Source organism: Protopterus annectens, chromosome 4.part0, assembly GCF_019279795.1.
Source record: "Protopterus annectens isolate FY-2018-M chromosome 4.part0, PAN1.0, whole genome shotgun sequence".
NCBI lineage: Eukaryota > Metazoa > Chordata > Ceratodontiformes > Protopteridae > Protopterus > Protopterus annectens.
The window spans coordinates 968,417,007-968,435,523 of record NC_056733.1 but is presented as its reverse complement, the minus strand read 5'-3'; positions in this window follow the sequence as shown (position 1 = coordinate 968,435,523).

The window sequence follows — 18,517 nt, the reverse complement described above, 5'->3', positions numbered from 1 at the left end:
CTTATGACAGCCTGCTCCTGTGTCTTTCCTTTTTTCATGTTCCATGCCTCACGACAGCCTCCTCCTTTGTCTTTCCTTGTTCCATGTTCCATGCCTTATGACAGCCTCCTTCTGTCTCTTTCCTTGTTCCATGTTCCATGCCTCATGACAGCCTGCTCCTGTGTCATTCCTTGTTCCATGTTCCATGCCTCATGACAGCCTGCTCCTGTGTCATTCCTTGTTCTATGTTCCATGCCTTATGACAGCCTGCTCCTGTGTCATTCCTTGTTCTATGTTCCATGCCTTATGACAGCCTGCTCCTGTGTCATTCCTTGTTCTATGTTCCATGCCTTATGACAGCCTGCTCCTGTGTCTTTCCTTGTTCCATTCCTTGTGACAGTTTGCACCAGTGTCTTTCCCTGTTCTATGTTCCATGCCTCATAACAGCCTGCTCCTGTGTCTTTCCCTGTTCCATGTTCCATGCCTTATGACAGCCTGCCCCTGTGTCATTCCTTGTTCCATGTTCCATGCCTCATGACAGCCTGCTCCTGTGTCATTCCTTGTTCCATGTTCCATGCCTTATAACAGCCTGCTCCTGTGTCATTCTTTGTTTTATGTTCCATGCCTTATGACAGCTTGCTCCTGTATCTTTCCTTGTTCCATTCCTTGTGACAGTTTGCACCAGTGTCTTTCTCTGTTCCATGTTCCTTGCCTCATGACAGCCTGCCCCTGTGTCATTCCTTGTTCCATGTTCCATGCCTCATGACAGCCTGCTCCTGTGTCATTCCTTGTTCTATGTTCCATGCCTTATGACAGCCTGCTCCTGTGTCATTCCTTGTTCTATGTTCCATGCCTTATGACAGCCTGCTCCTGTGTCTTTCCTTGTTCCATATTCCATGCCTCATGACAGCCTCCTTCTGTCTCTTTCCTTGTTCCATGTTCCATGCCTCATGACAGCCTGCTCCTGTGTCATTCCTTGTTCCATGTTCCATGTTCCATTCCTCATGACAGCCTGCTCCTGTGTCATTCCTTGTTCCATGTTCCATGCCTTATGATAGCCTGCTCCTGTGTCATTCCTTGTTCCATGTTCCATGCCTCATGACAGCCTGCTCCTGTGTCATTCCTTGTTCTATGTTCCATGCCTCATAACAGCCTGCTTCTGTGTCATTCCTTGTTCTATGTTCCATGCCTTATGACAGCCTGCTCCTGTGTCTTTCCTTGTTCCATATTCCATGCCTCATGACAGCCTTCTTCTGTCTCTTTCCTTGTTCCATGTTCCATGCCTCATGACAGCCTGCTCCTGTGTCATTCCTTGTTCCATGTTCCATGCCTTATGACAGCCTGCTCCTGTGTCATTCCTTGTTCCATGTTCCATGCCTCATGACAGCCTGCTCCTGTGTCATTCCTTGTTCTATGTTCCATGCCTTATGACAGCCTGCTTCTGTGTCATTCCTTGTTCCATGTTCCATGCCTCATGACAGCCTGCTCCTGTGTCATTCCTTGTTCTATGTTCCATGCCTTATGACAGCCTGCTCCTGTATCTTTCCTTGTTCCATTCCTTGTGACAGTTTGCACCAGTGTCTTTCCCTGTTCCATGTTCCATGCCTCATAACAGCCTGCTCTTGTGTCATTCCTTGTTCCATGTTCCATGCCTTATGACAGCCTGCTCCTGTATCTTTCCTTGTTCCATTCCTTGTGACAGTTTGCACCAGTGTCTTTCCCTGTTCCATGTTCCATGCCTTATGACAGCCTGCTCCTGTGTCATACCTTGTTCCATGTTCCATGCCTTATGACAGCCTGCTCCTGTGTCTTTCCTTGTTCCATGTTCCATGCCTCATGACAGCCTGCTCCTGTGTCATTCCTTGTTCCATGTTCCATGCCTTATGACAGCCTGCTCCTGTGTCTTTCCTTGTTCCATGTTCCATGCCTTATGACAGCCTGCTCCTGTGTCTTTCCTTGTTCCATGTTCCATGCCTCATGACAGCCTGCTCCTGTGTCATTCCTTGTTCCATGTTCCATGCCTCATGACAGCCTGCTCCTGTGTCATTCCTTGTTCCATGTTCCATGCCTTATGACAGCCTGCTCCTGTGTCATTCCTTGTTCCATGTTCCATGCCTCATGACAGCCTGTTCCTGTGTCATTCCTTGTTCCATGTTCCATGCCTTATGACAGCCTGCTCCTGTGTCATTCCTTGTTCCATGTTCCATGCCTCATGACAGCCTGCTCCTGTGTCATTCCTTGTTCTATGTTCCATGCCTTATGACAGCCTGCTCCTGTATCTTTCCTTGTTCCATTCCTTGTGACAGCCTGCTCCTGTGTCTTTCCCTGTTCCATGTTCCATGCCTCATGACAGCCTGCTCCTGAGTCATTCCTTGTTCCATGTTCCATGCCTCATGACAGCCTCCTTCTGTCTCTTTCCTTGTTCCAATGTTCCATGCCTCATGACAGCCTGCTCCTGTGTCATTCCTTGTTCTATGTTCCATGCCTCATGACAGCCTGCTCCTGTGTCTTTCCTTGTTCCATATTCCATGCCTCATGACAGCCTGCTCCTGTATCTTTCCTTGTTCCATTCCTTGTGAGAGTTTGCACCAGGGTCTTTCCTTGTTGCTTCTTACATGCCTTGTGACTGTTTGCACCCGTGTCTTTTCCACATTACATTTCCACTCTAAGACTGCCTTAACATCAGTGTCAGTGCTGTGACAAGTAATGCACTGTCCTTGGGTGTAGAAGTGCTGCCCTCCTGAGTGGGCCATCCTTCTGTTGAGATGTTAAAAGTGAGGCTCCATCTGTTTGAATGTGTGACAGTTCAGGCAGAAATAAAAGATCTTGCAGCTCCTATTAAAAAGAGTAGAGAAGTTCCCCAATGTCCTGGCCAAATTTCCCCAGAAGTATAAATACCACCTCAGGTCTGCCCTGGAAAGTGGCCACTAGCCTAGTGGAACCAAACCAGTCAACTAAAGGTAAAATCAACAATGGTTAATCTGATTTGTGCACCTGCAATACCGCAAAACAAAATATATCACAGTAACAAAGGAGGGTGTGTCCTTGTAACGCTCTTTTATCTGTGTTGGGTGGTGTTGATTACAGATAAGACTGGACAGGGAGGTGAAATCCTTGACAAGCTACATAGTCTACAAAAAGATGGCCACTGCTCTCAGCTGTGCATCTCTGACTACTAAATCATGTCCATATCAGAATGTGCTATAAATACCAGACTTTTTACAATACATAATCCACCTCATATAAAATATGTCCCCCTCTATAACTTCTGAATTGTAACTTTTGCAATGCTGATCCACTGTTGTTTTGGGTTCCTTATATGCCTGACTCATTTTTTTATATCCTCTCCAAAATTCAGTTTAGCTAAGCATGACCAGGTTTTCTTACACTCTACTGAGACAATGTTATTCTTTGTTAAAATGTCTAATATTTGTCTTTGCTTCAGCATATATCATCACTACCTCTGAAATCATGATAAAGTAAAAATTACACAAGCAAGCATATTTATAATCCTACAGCCAAGATAAAGGTCTCCTTCCTTTACCATCACATCAAATAATAAATCCTTTGATGCCTCTATGCTTAGTTTTGGACCTTAGCTCAGTTTTGTTGTTATGCACTTTGTTTTCTGCTCTTATTATTTGCATATTTTCTTTGATACTCCCTAAGTGGTGTTGTTTACTTATTTGGGGGTGGGGTGGGGGTAGCACTTAATATATAACAGTATAGGTGAGATCATTTTAAATATCTGTCACACTGTGGTTTTAAGAATACCAAACTATGTCATCATATTTAGTCAGTAATAGCAAAAAATCCCACATTTGTTGTTTAGACTGTATCATACAAAATGTATATGTGACTCTAAGTTTCACTAAAACCTTCTCCATTGCTTCTGATTCATCCATTCTTTGCTCAGTTACTACTAGAATATACTATTAAAAAGGTCTGCAAATAATATGGCTTAGCATCACAAATAAAACATCATTAATATGCATTTCAACAATCACAGGCTTTGAAAATGTCCCTTGTACATTATCACTGCAGACTGCATTAACATCCATTAATCTACAGTTGTCTTTATTAACCTTGGTTCTCCATTTAGCACAATTCCCTGAGGTGCGCACATTTTCACCGCTGTAGTATATTCATCGCTAATGTGTGCATCAAGCTTCATGATTTATTTAGAGTATGTACATCAGGAAGGCTGAGTACATAGCTCACCTGATTTACTGTAACTGCCACACAAAAGAATACCTAATTTCATATCAGTAACACTTCCTCAAAGCAACATGCTAGATACAAAATCCTGCTGTTAGTTCATCAAGACATTTCCTGAGGTCAGTGATTTGTAAGAATCTACTAAAATAGAAAATAATCCCTGAGCTGTACTAGCTTTGAAAAAAAAAGAATGCACCACAAACAGAATATAAATGAAAAATAAAATGAATTAAGTGTCTCAAACAGAGTAAGACTTTACAGCCAGATTTGCAGACAGTTATTATTTAAAATAAGTGCTCGCTGTTGCCTGTGGTTTAACTATCACACATCAAATGTTGTTGCTCTGTGCAGTTTCTATAAATAGAACACGTTCAGTTTAGCTCTAGTAGGTATATAAATATTAGGGGACAGAAATGGCTACATCAGTTATGGCAGAGGATTAAGGAATCTGAACGTGTTAAAAGCAGCATTTTTTAAAGTATATATCTGGGATTAACAGTTTAAACATTCAAATGAAGTGATCTGTTGTCAAAATATATGATTAAAAAAAAGCATCCTGAGGTCACTCGCAGACAATTGTGACTACATTTGCTTTTCCTTAGTCATTTTCTTTCTTTCAAGCCATCAATACAGCCTGTTCATAAAATGATAATTCTCAGGAAATGGAAAAGATCCAGAAGTCTATATTTAGTAACAAAAAAAAAAAAAAACTCTGCAGCGGCGGTAGGAGCAGATGACTCTGAGCCGTTAGCCTTGCTGCACAATTCGCCTTTAGTTGCATTCCCAATTACAAGCTCAGTGACTAGCAGAGAGAAAAGAAGGAGAAATAAACTGTCGATTAGAAGAATGCACTGTTAGCAGAAACCCACTCAGGTGAGAGAAATGAAAACACGGAGATGATTGTTGCTATAGTAACTATACCTGTAGTATTAAGAAAAGGTAGTTTTTGCCTTGGTGTTTATTTTATGCAGAAATGAATATGTACTGCCAGTTTGGAATACAGACACCCCCTGTGTGTAAAAACAGCCTAACGCAATGGTCCATGAATAATAGACTGAAGGCTTATTTTGTAGCAAATGCTATCAATAGGTGTGTTTGAATCATCTCAGCTGAGACAGGCATGTGATGGCAGTAGATTCCCGGTGAGTTAAGTTCAATCCTGTATTGAAATAAAAGGTTTGTGAGATGCTCTCTTTTTCATTTTAAGCCTCATCTCCTAGGATGTACAGTAAATAAAAGCAAAAAGTATTTCTTCGATGTAGGTCAGCTGACATTTTTAAATTGTATTACAATAAGGCATTTTTATTCAGAGATTTAGGATATGCACAGTTGTAATGCTGTCAAACTACCTTTGAGAAATGCAGCTCTTTCACAAGTTTTCAGACTTGATTGCTTTGAGAAATACAATTGTTTCAGGTGTTTTCGTAGTCATAGTAACACTTTACTCTGGTTATCCAAGCTTATGAATCATTTACAACTTCTGCAGAATTAATTTCTTATTCATTTTAAATAATTTGACAATACTAAAGTATTATATTTTCAGTTGATTCTGTATTTACAGACTATGTGGCTTCAGAGATGCCTTGTTTCCTTTGTAAACTTTAATTTATGTTTTCTTTTCATAGTTGAACTATATTTACTCCACTCCCTTATCGATTACCTTCTTTGTCACCGTTTAGGAAATTGCCTTAAGTGTGCAAGTCTGAAAGTTTAGAAACTGTGGTGCTAGTCTCTGAGAAATCATTATACATACAGGGTGCAAACATATTTAAACAGCAAGAAATTTAAGCCTTAGAAGTGTTTGTTTGATGGGGTCTATGAGCATTCTTGGTAGAAGAAAAAGAAATACACAAAGAAAATTCTGAATGGCCCTGGCAAGTTCCTCTAGTACTATAAAATTCACCTCATGTCTCCACTGAAAAGAGGTCACTAGCCTAATGAGACTAACCCAGTTAACAAAGGATTTATAATATGTATGTACTGAAGTTCATAGGTGGTTACTAGGACCTGCAGTCTTGAGCCTAGCTAAAATTGTCAGGTTCCCCCTAAATACTGTCTAGTTAATTGACTTGTTCAAGGTGATATAGCAGGCAAGTGAGAACCAAGAATATCAAACCCTGTACCTCAAGAACTAACGCTCTTAGCTAGAACACCATCTCTGCTAACTGCATGCATCTGTGCGCGCGCGCGTGTGCGTGCGTGCGTGTGTGTGTGTGTGTGTGTGTGTGTGTGTGTGTGCACGCACATGTGTGAAGGGCCAAAGTAATGTCTCATGCCAGGCGTTAGCAGTTACCTTTATAGCTGTGATAAATGGTCATATTAATGCATGCTACTCATTCAGCGTACTGTGTATCCTGTTATGTTGGAAATGGAATGCAGGATGCCATCAGCCCCTCTGATCTGAAGGCCCATGTGAAATAACGTCATGCTTTCACCTTAATACCTGTGCTTTAAAAGTGGTAGTCTGTGTTGTACCTTTGCTTTAAAAGTGGTAGTCTGTGTTGTACCTGTGTTTTAAAAGTGGTAGTCTGTGTTGTACCTGTGTTTTAAAAGTGGTAGTCTGTGTTGGTATAATACTACTTGGCATTTAAATAACCCTAAAAGTGGCAGTTTTGACAAAGACAGGTAAAGTAAACCTCTGTTGTGAGCTCTGTTATTGCAAAGATAAAGCTTCACTCAAATAATTGTCTATCTGCTTTTTAACAGTGTTCTCAAAACTGCAGTGTTTTGTTTATAAAATCTTCCAGTTATTAGTAAGTGGTGCCATTTTTTTTCTGTCCTGTTTGTCACCTGTTACCTCTCTTCTGTGCCTCTAAGAGTCAAAAGTTAGTGCTACTCACAACACGTAACGGCTATGATCTTTAGTTAAAAGCCTACTTTATAGTCAGTTGCTTTCTCAGGGCAAACCCATTGCTTGATGTAATAAGCTGTTTTCGCTTAAAGACCAAATGAATTCCTCTGGGTTAATTTTAATGATGAAACATATTCAGAAGCAGGTCATCTTGCATTTCTTGTAAGATGTGTGTTATGCCTCCTTGATACTTACTATAAAAGTCAAATTCCTTTAACTAATTTATCCCTGATTAGTACATATATTTGTACTACTGAAACCTTTTATTAAAAATGAATATAATAATTATGAGCACAGTTTTCCTTGATGCAAGATATTGTGTTATCATAATTTATTGCATGATGCAAGTTACAAATACATTCACAGAGAATTCTAAGTTCAAAGATTCAAAGAAACTTTATTGTCATTTAGGACCACACAAGTGCAGCCTAAACAAAATTACAAATGTCATCTTATGAGAGAAATGCAGTGCAAATCACACAGATACAACAGTATCAAAGAATAACATAATAAAGAAAATAACAACATATATGACATGCAAGAGGTAGTTCACATTGCATAAACACACTCAATCTCCATTATCCAATGATAAATAATAAATAAATACCCACTACCAAACCCCTTCACTGGCAAGTTAGAGAAAAAATACAGACTAGTGAATAACAGCTGTTTGATTAAGCATTTATGTAACTTTATGTAAATTGTTATAATAATAAATTCAACCAATGCCAACATATACAACATATGTTGAGTGCATCAGGACTCATGTCTGGTTCTTACATGTGGCTTTCTTTATATATGTTGCTAAGTATTTAATGTTTCTTTGTATGCATTATTTATAGATCACATCTCTACTGAGCCTGTAGAAGGATTATTTATGGGCATTACTAAATGAAAACAAGGTATCATGTAAGGAATGTTTAATATTAAGTTGACTTGTAACAGCAACACAGGATAAAAACCTTTGTCTTTGTTGACTTTTGGAGCCAGGTTTTACATACAGAAGCTTTAAGGATTTAAATGCCTTCTGATGACTTGTGGTTGACCTGATTACATCTGAACAGGGTTTCATTGGCATATGACGAAATGTTATGTAACCACAGTCAGGACTAACAGACACTGGTTAGGGGGCTGTCAGATGTACTGCATACATGTGCTACAAATAGTCACTATAGGAGACAGTAAACCTAGCTAGCCTGCCCTTTAAATGTAGTTAATATTTTACCTATTTTCATCTCTACATTCCCCTTCACCCTTTCTCCAACTGCTCCATGTCCTCTTTGTCACATGGCTAGGATCTCTTCTCCAGCACCCATTTTGGTAATTCATTCCACAGATCCACACCCTGCTCTGTCATAAAGAACTTTTTTAAAGCTGCTGTGGTGGGCTAGGGGGATAAAGCCCTGATAAAGCCCACGTGACCCAGGTGTGGTTAGCAGATCAGGTGACTAAAAGAAGGGCAGGGAGGGAGGGACATGCCATTCCTGGCGGAGGAAGGTGTGGGCATGCCCATTCTGGAGGAGGAATGTGTGTGGGCATGCCCATCTTGGAGGAAAAGGGTGTAGACATGCCCATCCTAGGAGAGGAGGGTGTGAACATGCCCATCCTAGGAGAGGAGGGTGTGGGCATGTCCAGCCTGGAGGAAGAGGGTGTGGGCATGCCCATCCTTGGAGAGGAGGGTGTAGGCATGCCTATCCTAGGAGAGGTGGGTGTGAGCATGCCCATCCTGGGGGAGGAGGGTGTGGGCATGTCCATCCTGGGACTAGAGGGTATTCATTGATGATGCTCCCTAAGGGCAATTGTGGTCCAAAGAAGGGAGTTACCTTCAGATGTGAGTCAATGAGTGCAAGGGAAGTGGGTTGAAAAATAAGGTAGGTCATGTATAAAAAAAAATGGCTAGAAGATGGACAGCTGACCCCCTAGGATACCTTTAAGTTCCTCACTGGCCCTACTGTAAAGTCGGCCATTGGACTAATGGAGAATTGCAGTGCTGGTAGATCCACTGTAGGATGTGGGGCAATTAAACCACTATCGAATGACAGTAAGAAGGAGTGATTTTCCAGATTCAATGAGTAATTGGTTCCTATGTTCTGCTGCTTGCACCTTCCCCTTATCATTTCTGCTCTGGATGACCCCTGCATATCTCTATAATATGATGTGCATATGTATTGTGTCCCCCTTTCTCTGTTGGTCTGTAGTGAGAACAGCTGCACTTCCCTAGTGCCTTTTCTCACCATCTCATGCATCTTTCTGGTGGCGGCTTTTCATCCTTCTAGTAGCATACTGTCCCCCTCCTTATATGTCTCCTAGAACTGCCCACACTCCTGACCTTGGACTAACCAGGCACTGGTAGAGTGGAAAGACAACCTCTGTGTTTCCGGGGAGTCTATCCCTCTGAGGATACACCCCTACATTTTGTTAACTGCGGCTGCATGTCACTCTGATCTCAATGATCCAATCCAGATGTGATGACCACCGCTCTGGATCTCAATGATCCAGTCCAGATGTGATGACCACCGCTCTGGATCTCAATGATCCAGTCCAGATGTGATGACCACCACTCTGGATCTCAGTGATCCAGTCCAGATGTGATGACCAGCGCTCTGCTGCCATCATGGCTAGAACCTCCCCACATGTCACTCTGATCTCAATGATCCAGTCCAGATGTGATGACCACCGCTCTGGATCTCAATAATCCAATCCAGATGTGATGACCACCGCTCTGCTGCCATCACGGCTACAACCTCCCCACGTGTCAGTCTGATCTCAATGATCCAGTCCAGATGTGATGACCACCGCTCTGCTGCCATCACGGCTACATCCTCCCCACGTGTCAGTCTGATCTCAATGATCCAGTCCAGATGTGATGACCACCGCTCTGGATCTCAATGATCCAGTCCAGATGTGATGACCAGCGCTCTGCTGCCATCACGGCTACAACCTCCCTACGTGTCACTCTGATGTCAATGATCCAATCCAGATGTGATGACCTCTGCTCTGCTGCCATCACGGCTACAACCTCCCCATGGGTTGTTGCACCCAAGTGCAGTGCTTCACACATGTTTGCATTGAATCTCCGCTGACACTTGTTTAGCCCCACTTAGTCAGCCTTTCCAATGTTTTCCTCATGTTCTTCTCTCCATTTTCTGATCATGTGACATCATTGAGTGTGTTGACCCTGGTCAGCTTTCCTTAATATATATCCTAAAACAAATGCACTGACAAGTACTAGTCCTGGGTCCTCTCCTGTTTGGCATCTACTTCTCAGACGTCCAGGATAATACAGCAGGTCTTTGGCTAATGAAGTTCGCAGATGACTGCAAACTAGGTGCCATAGTAGAATCACCTAATGATGTGGACATTCTACAAAGGGGCCTCACAGAGACAGATGCTTGGTGTCAAAGTCATGGCATCAATATCAACACAAGGAAGTGCATTGTCATCCCCTTTTGGAAAAACACTGTACCCATGAACTACCACATAGGCGGTAGCCTACTAAACACCGAAAGTGTGAGAAGAGACCTTGGGACACAGGTGGACAGTCATCGCTCCTTTGATAACCACATCGCCACAGTAGTCAGGAAATCCTTATACATGGCACACCTCATCACAAAGGGGTTCACCTCCAGAAAAAAAGAGGTCATCGTTCCCCTCTACTCATCCCTCATCAGACCCATTATAGAGTATAATATCCCGTTTGGCATGTACTTCGGAAGACATCTACAACAATTAGAAAGGCCACAGAAACACCTCACTAAGAGGAGTACTGGCCTCAAACACATGCCATATGCAGAGCATCTCAAAAAACTCCAGCTCTACTCCGTCGCTTAACACCTACTTAGAGGCAATCTCTACTTAACATACAAAGCCATGTCAAACCCGGATCTGTTGGACATGCTACACTTAAAGAAACCCAATCCCTCCAAGCCACATGCTCCAGGGACCTAAACCTTGGCACCACAATAAACAGAACATGCTGGAGGGATAGATTCCTGTCCCAGAGACTTCCCATTCTCTGGAACAGACTACCCATTCATGTCAAGCAAAGCTCCTCATTAGCCCTCTTTAAGAAAAATCTTGACAATTGTATGGGAAATAGGAAATTCACCCCAGGGATCACTTTTGTGGCCCTGCTAGACAGGGGCGCAGGAAAATAACTTTCTTGTGTGGCGAAAGCCAGGGTACCTTTTTTGGCTAGGCTTATATAGGCCCCAGGGCTGATAGACTAGTACCTACCTATGAACCTAAGAACCCAAGAGCAACATCTACAATACTCCATAGGTTACTTTTCTTACTTCTAGAGCATTACCTAATAGGGCAAATACCGGGGACGTCCACCAATTGTTGTTCTCTCTCATCAGATTCTAGTTGTCATGACAACACAATACTGGTCAGTGTTTTGTTGATGATCTCTATCATCACACTGATTCCTAATAACAGCTAGAGGTGGCCCACCTGGGTCCTGTGCCTTAACCTCCATTGGAACAGCATCTTTCTGGTCCAGCTTCTCCTTTGGTTATCCTTCTCTCTATTCAATGCTTTGCCCACTCTGCTTCATGTTCCTCTTAGCAGGATATCACCGATTCTCACTGCATGGAAACAGCAAAACCTGTGATATTAGGACACAGTTGTAATCCTTTTGCCATAACGATTTCACTTCACTTGCAATGTGCACTTAATTGTAACAAAGTGCCTTTTGTCAGCCAGCCAGAACAGAGAATTTACATTTGTTAGTCAATGTTTGAGCAACTACACTAGTTACTTTGTGATGTTTATTGTTAGTTCATTGTAATTTTGTTATTTTGTGAATTATTTTATTTGCTTGTTTATGATGACCTAGTTATCCAGCTGATCTGAAGCCCATTTTCAGTGAAGACCTTGGAAAAAAAGCTCCACAAATGTATTATAGAATGAACCAATTATATTAATTATTAAAAGATGCATAAAATAATGTGGAATGCAAACACGTTTAGTTGCATTATAAATTTAATAATTAGAATAAGACAGATGCAAAAATAATTATCTGCAAATTAAGCAGTATAAAAACACAGTATACTGAAGACACATGAACATGAAATTATGTAGTTTAATGCAGCCGATTGCCCAAATAGGCCACGGAATTTTCTCTTAGATTGGACTTATTATGGTCAAAATCCTACAGGCATAGTGGATGTAGCTGTGGCAGATGCAATCACCCATATTAGAGTATCCTGCGAGAGACTTAGTAGTTTACTGGGAGGAATGCAGCCTGTTGTGACTTTACCTTTTTAAGGAACTAGTGGAATGGTAATGATGATTATTTTAGTGTCTTTAATGAAAGTGCCTTGTACAACAAATATGGAGCAGATAAAATAGCTCTTTGTAAGAAAAATACCCCCATAACATCTGTTTGGGAATGTGTCCTGCATTTATAGTATAGAATGCTAGGGTTATGCACCTGGCAAATGCTGGATCTGATTTCTTTTACTTTTTTTTCCTTTGTTGATGTGGTTAGGCCCACTATGCTAGTGACTTGTTTTTAGGGGAGACTCAAGGTGGCATTTATACTACTAGCCAAAATTTGGACAGAGCACTGGGGAACTTTCCTTACACTTTTCAGTATGTACCAGGATCTTTTACATCTACCATCACCTCAAGCAGGTGACACCTGATCTTTTACATCTACCATCACCTCAAGCAGGTGACACCTGATTTAATGTTTCACAAGAAGGACAATGTACTCAAGAGGGCAGCAGTCTCCTTAAACTACACTGCAAAGACAGTAATCTTATCTACCTGGTGTGGGAAGAGAACCCACAACCTTCTGCACCAAAGGGAAGTGCACTACCTGGCACACCACTGACACTGTTTGCTTGCATAGTGTTAGCATTAGGGTGAATCATTTTTAGGGTGCTCAAGTTTGTCCATGGAGGATAGTAGGATGAGGATAAAAACTAACAACGTACAAGGCAAGTCATCTGAACAAGCCCGTCTCTAGAACATCGAAGTTAAGGGGAATGCCCCCTGACCTAATGAAATAAAGTTATCTGTATCTGGACTTGTATTTTTAAATATCGTTATTAAACATAAAATTAAAAGACACTTGAGTACGCATACAGTAAAAGAAAAGAAAACAAACCATACTAAAATTTCTTTTTTTTGGATTAGGTGCAGTAACCCCGAGTCCTGTTTGGTTTATTTTAACCACACAGACTCTTGTATCCAGTGACTAAGGGAGGCTAGTGTTTGTGTAATACTGACCAGAGGTGAATAAGGCATTGAATGTGAAATCATGGATGAATAAGTCAGGTAGAAAACGTTAATCAGTATGCAACACATAGAGAGCTACAAGATAATTGTTGCTGTTTATTGTCATCCACAGCTCCCTTAGGAGGTAAATACAACTTAGATAGTCCTAGGGAGATTTACTACCCAGACTGAGGCAGATTCTAACATAAGTTGAAGGGGTATGTGGTTGATGGGTTAAAATACATTTTAATCACAGGTTCAAAGCCAAAACAGAAGCAGTTTGGTAGCTATTGTCTTGGGACACTGTTAACAGAACACAACTGTAAAACTGGAAGCAGTGTTTGCTGCACATTCATCTGCTAGCTATCAACTGTGTAAATTCCAGTATATAAGACTTTACCAAGCCAAGGCAATACAGTAGTGCTATGTGTCATTGAGACAGTAGATGGTGGGCTGGCCTAGTTTTAGGATGTCATGGCAGTGTGACATGCCGGAAGAGGAAATGCTGGCTAAACAGTGCTATATAGGTGCAATAAAAACTGCATTAATAATAAAGGTAATAGTAGGGCTTTATGTTACTTGGGCCATATGGGATGGTCATATGATTACAGGCACTTACTCAAATAATGAAATTATGGGGATAGTGGGAATAAAGAATGTTCACTTTTCAGTTTTGTTTGGCTTCAAATACACAAAGTTATCACCAACAAGCCCATGTACTGCATATTGATTGAAATATTAGTTCTTTAACATTAAATAGCTTTTAGCTTATGGACTGATAAAAGGCTGGGTTGAGCATCTGTTATAAAAAACTACATAACGTTACTGATTAACGTAAGAGACAAACTCCACAGCTGAAGTCAGTGTCAGATTATAAATTTACTTGATGGATTAGGCAAAACCTACCAGCAGTTCCCTACAGATGGCATACAAAGACTGCATTAAAAAAGTCTTGGTGACATTTGTAGTTTATTACTTATTCATTCATCTTTATAGGTTCCATGCCTGTACGCATACCTCTCAACCTCTTAGAGCAAAAAATCTGGACAAATCCTACAATAATGGGAGGACAAATGCCCAAAAATAGGGGCAGATTTTAAATATACTGCTTTTATAAATTTATGTATTTATTTTACATTTGTTAACCGGGAAATTCTAACTGGAACAGGTCCATTTTCAGCGGAGGCCCAGGGAGAAAAGCTCCGGCATCAAGTTATACAAATACAGTACATCCAGCATAATACACAAAACAGGTTACATCATGTATACTGAGTATAGTAATATAACAAGAAATTGATAAAACATTCCAGGTAAAAGAAGATATAGAACACAGGTAAAAGACAATGTCAGTTACAGTACATCCAGCATAATACACAAAACAGGTTACATCATGTATGCTGAGTATAGTAATATAACAAGAAATTAATAAAACATTCCAGGTAAAAGAAGATATAGAACACAGGTAAAAGACAATGTCAGTTACAGTACATCCAGCATAATACACAAAATAGGTTACATCATGTATGCTGAGTATAGTAATATAACAAGAAATTAATAAAACATTCCAGGTAAAAGAAGATATAGAACACAGGTAAAAGACAATGTCAGTTACAGTACATCCAGCATAATACACAAAATAGGTTACATCATGTATGCTGAGTATAGTAATATAACAAGAAATTAATAAAACATTCCAGGTAAAAGAAGATATAGAACACAGGTAAAAGACAATGTCAGTTACAGTACATCCAGCATAATACACAAAATAGGTTACATCATGTATGCTGAGTATAGTAATATAACAAGAAATTAATAAAACATTCCAGGTAAAAAAAGATATAGAACATAGGTAAAAAGACAATGTCAGTTACAGTACATCCAGCATAATACACAAAACAGGTTACATCATGTATGCTGAGTATAGTAATATAACAAGAAATTAATAAAACATTCCAGGTAAAAGAAGATATAGAACGTGGGTAAAAAGACAATGTCAGTTATACATTGGTAAGAGAAGAAAATATATCAAGAAAGATTCGACAGTTAAAAGTACCCTTTCAGATGACCACGCCTTTGCAACAGCATGCCTATTCTGGAATACTCTGTGATTTGCCAGAAAACCACAAATTTTATGAGGAACAGACCAAAAATATGAGGACAGTTGAAAGGCATGCTGCATGCCAGCATTGACATAAGACACAGCATATAATCTGCCTCTGTAAGTTAAGTTAGTAAACATTTTACTTTGTCACAGGTGACATCACTTACTTACCTGCAGAAGCATTATTGTTTATCTAGTTGGCATTGCTTAAGTAATGTGACTGGGCTGGTATACCTTCTGTGTGGGGTCTGCACATTGTCCCTGTGTGCACATAGGTTTCTTCTGCATTCTACAGTTTCCACCTACATTGCAAAGACATGCAATAAGTGGACTGGGCACGCTAAATTGGCCATAGATGTGAGTGTGCATGTGAGTGTATGGTGTGGAACAACTACCATGGCAGGGCTAGCCACCTGGAGGTGTAAACCCTAGCTCTAGATGATTGTCACTGAAGAAATGACACCCTGACCACATGTGAAAAAATGAGAAAAAGAGGTTGTGGATGGATGGATGGATCCTGAAAACAGTACAACTCTTCTCTACAAACCGTTCTGATTTAACAAAGAGAAGATGAATAGTTTACTTAACTGGCTAAATGAATGCACAAGAAAACATAACATAGTCTTTATTTACATCAAGACTGGATGGGCAGAAGAAGGCACAACAGTCTGAATGATGTCTAGTTATAAACGTACATCTTCCACCAGTAGGCACTTACCCCTAATCTGTAGACGTACAAAATGAGAGGACACTGTCATCGTCATCTTCTAATAAATAAAGTCACAAATACTGCATTACAGACAATCCACAACATAATCTCTAGGAAATACAGCTGTTCTTATGAGACTGTATGGGCTGCTTCATTGGAAACTTACCCTAGTAATCCTTTTCATCTTCAGCACTGAATGAATGGAAGAGAAGGTGCTGGCCCTCATGTGGGGAGGGAAGCATGCAACTCTGACAAAAACAACGCAAAATGCCAATATGCCATGAGCGTGTCATCTCTGAAAATACCTTTGGTAGAGAAACTTTTGTTTCACTGGGGCAAACATGATTCAGAGTTGTACATGAGAGAGATGCTTTTAATATTACATGAGCCAAGTTTCACAGGAGATGGACAAGCACCTCACTCACCTTTAAGTGAATTGGTGAGTTGCATTGCTGCATGGATGCATGATTCATAGTCATTCTCAATCCCTATTAATGCGAATTTGCCCTTGTGGGACACAAAGGCAACTTCTCATTAATAGGCAATGTGCACGACTATGAACTGCTAAACTGAGCAGTATTTCAGAACTTGGTTAAATGCACTACTAACCTATGTTATAAAATGTCCTAGCAGTCCACACACAAGCTTACCCCCAAATAGGCTCACACACACACACACACACACACACACACACACACACACACACACACACACACACACACACACACACACACACACACACACACAAATTCACACTAAACTGAGTAACCATTAATGGTTATGGTCCACAAACCTGTTGCTTCACAAACCCATGTGGGGTGAGGAAATCATTCTGGGCATTATAGGGTTAAATCTATATGCCATAATTGTAAATAATATTTTGATAGTCATAAGGGGGAACCAGAATGACAATATGAGGGGTTATCTTCCAACAGCCCTGCCTTTGGTAGTGTGATAACAACTGCACATCTCAATGATACAGGAAACAATCCATTTACAAAGTTCTTAGCTCTCATGTTCTGTAAATGGTTCCCTAGACTTGGAAAAGCTTTATGAAGGTTAAGAGATGTCATCACTGTCTTTGGATTTATTATGTTTAAGGGCTCTAATAATAGCCACAGTATCTCGCAGGATAGGATCTTCCAGATTTTGGAGCCACATATTGATAAAACAATACATTTGTTAACCAGGAAAGTTGACCGGACAGTAAATACACATTTTCAGTGACGACCCACTAGCAATATCTGTTTAAATAACTTCCCCAGATTTACACAGTAGGTGAATGTAGGTTCTAAGAATCAAACCTAGGACTGCTAAATTGGCTATGTCAAGCAGCAAATAATCTTAATCTCTATGCCAAACTGCCATGTAAAAGTAGAAAGAGTACTGAAAAAATAAGCAAGCCCATCCCTAGGAAGTAAATAGTGCAGTAAACTACCCCAATTCTTCTAGGATGCCTTTGGGATTGATAATAAAGAAACCATAAGAAATCAATACATCCTCCTACATAGATTTCAGCCTGTTAGCCATCATCTCGACAGCATTGTTTCCTCTGTACTCCACTACCATCCCTAAGTCTTTACTTGTCAAAGTTCAGCAATGGATACAATTTTTTCATTTTATTTCACTTCAGAGGGCTTGTATGTTCTCTGCCCAGACATCTCTAGGTAAAACTTTTTAGGCTGTGCTGTTGAAGGGATTTCAGCTTTAGGCCTAGTTACCTAACCTGAAGTATAGCTGTAAGACGTTTCTGGTTATAACATAATTAAACAATAACCACTGCTGATGGTGCAGGCTGTACAGTATTTCCCCACAAATGCTGGACTTACACCATCAGGGCAAGTCATCTGTAGTTCAATGGAAACACAAGTGAATAAATTCTGCACAACCTACAATACCACAATGGATTATTACTGTTATATTACAACAGCAGTTTCATTTATTTATTTAATTTTCCTTGTCTTTTAATTTCTGACTGGAGGTGCACATTTGAAAACATTTAAGAAAATTAGAAAAGTAGTGGTGAATGGCATTGCCAAATTATTTTTTAGGATAAATAAATGTTAGGAAAAGTTGTGAACCCCTTATTACACGCGTGTGTGCACGTGTGTGTGCGTGTGTGTGTGTGTGTGTGCGTGCATGCCTGTGCGAGTGTGTGTGTATGTGTGTGTGTGTGTGTGTGTGTGTGTGTGTGTGTGTGTGTGTGTGTGTGTGTGTGTGTGTGCATGTGTGCGTGTGTGTGCATGTGTGTGCATGCGTGCCTGTGCGAGTGTATGTGTATGTGTGTGTGTGTGTGTGTGTGTGTGTGTGTGTGTGTGTGTGTGTCTGTTGTGAGTTATTAGGACAGTTAGGCAATGACTAACTATAGAATGACCATAGGAGAAGGAAGGGTGTATTTTACACAGGCTACTTACATGGATGATTTATGATT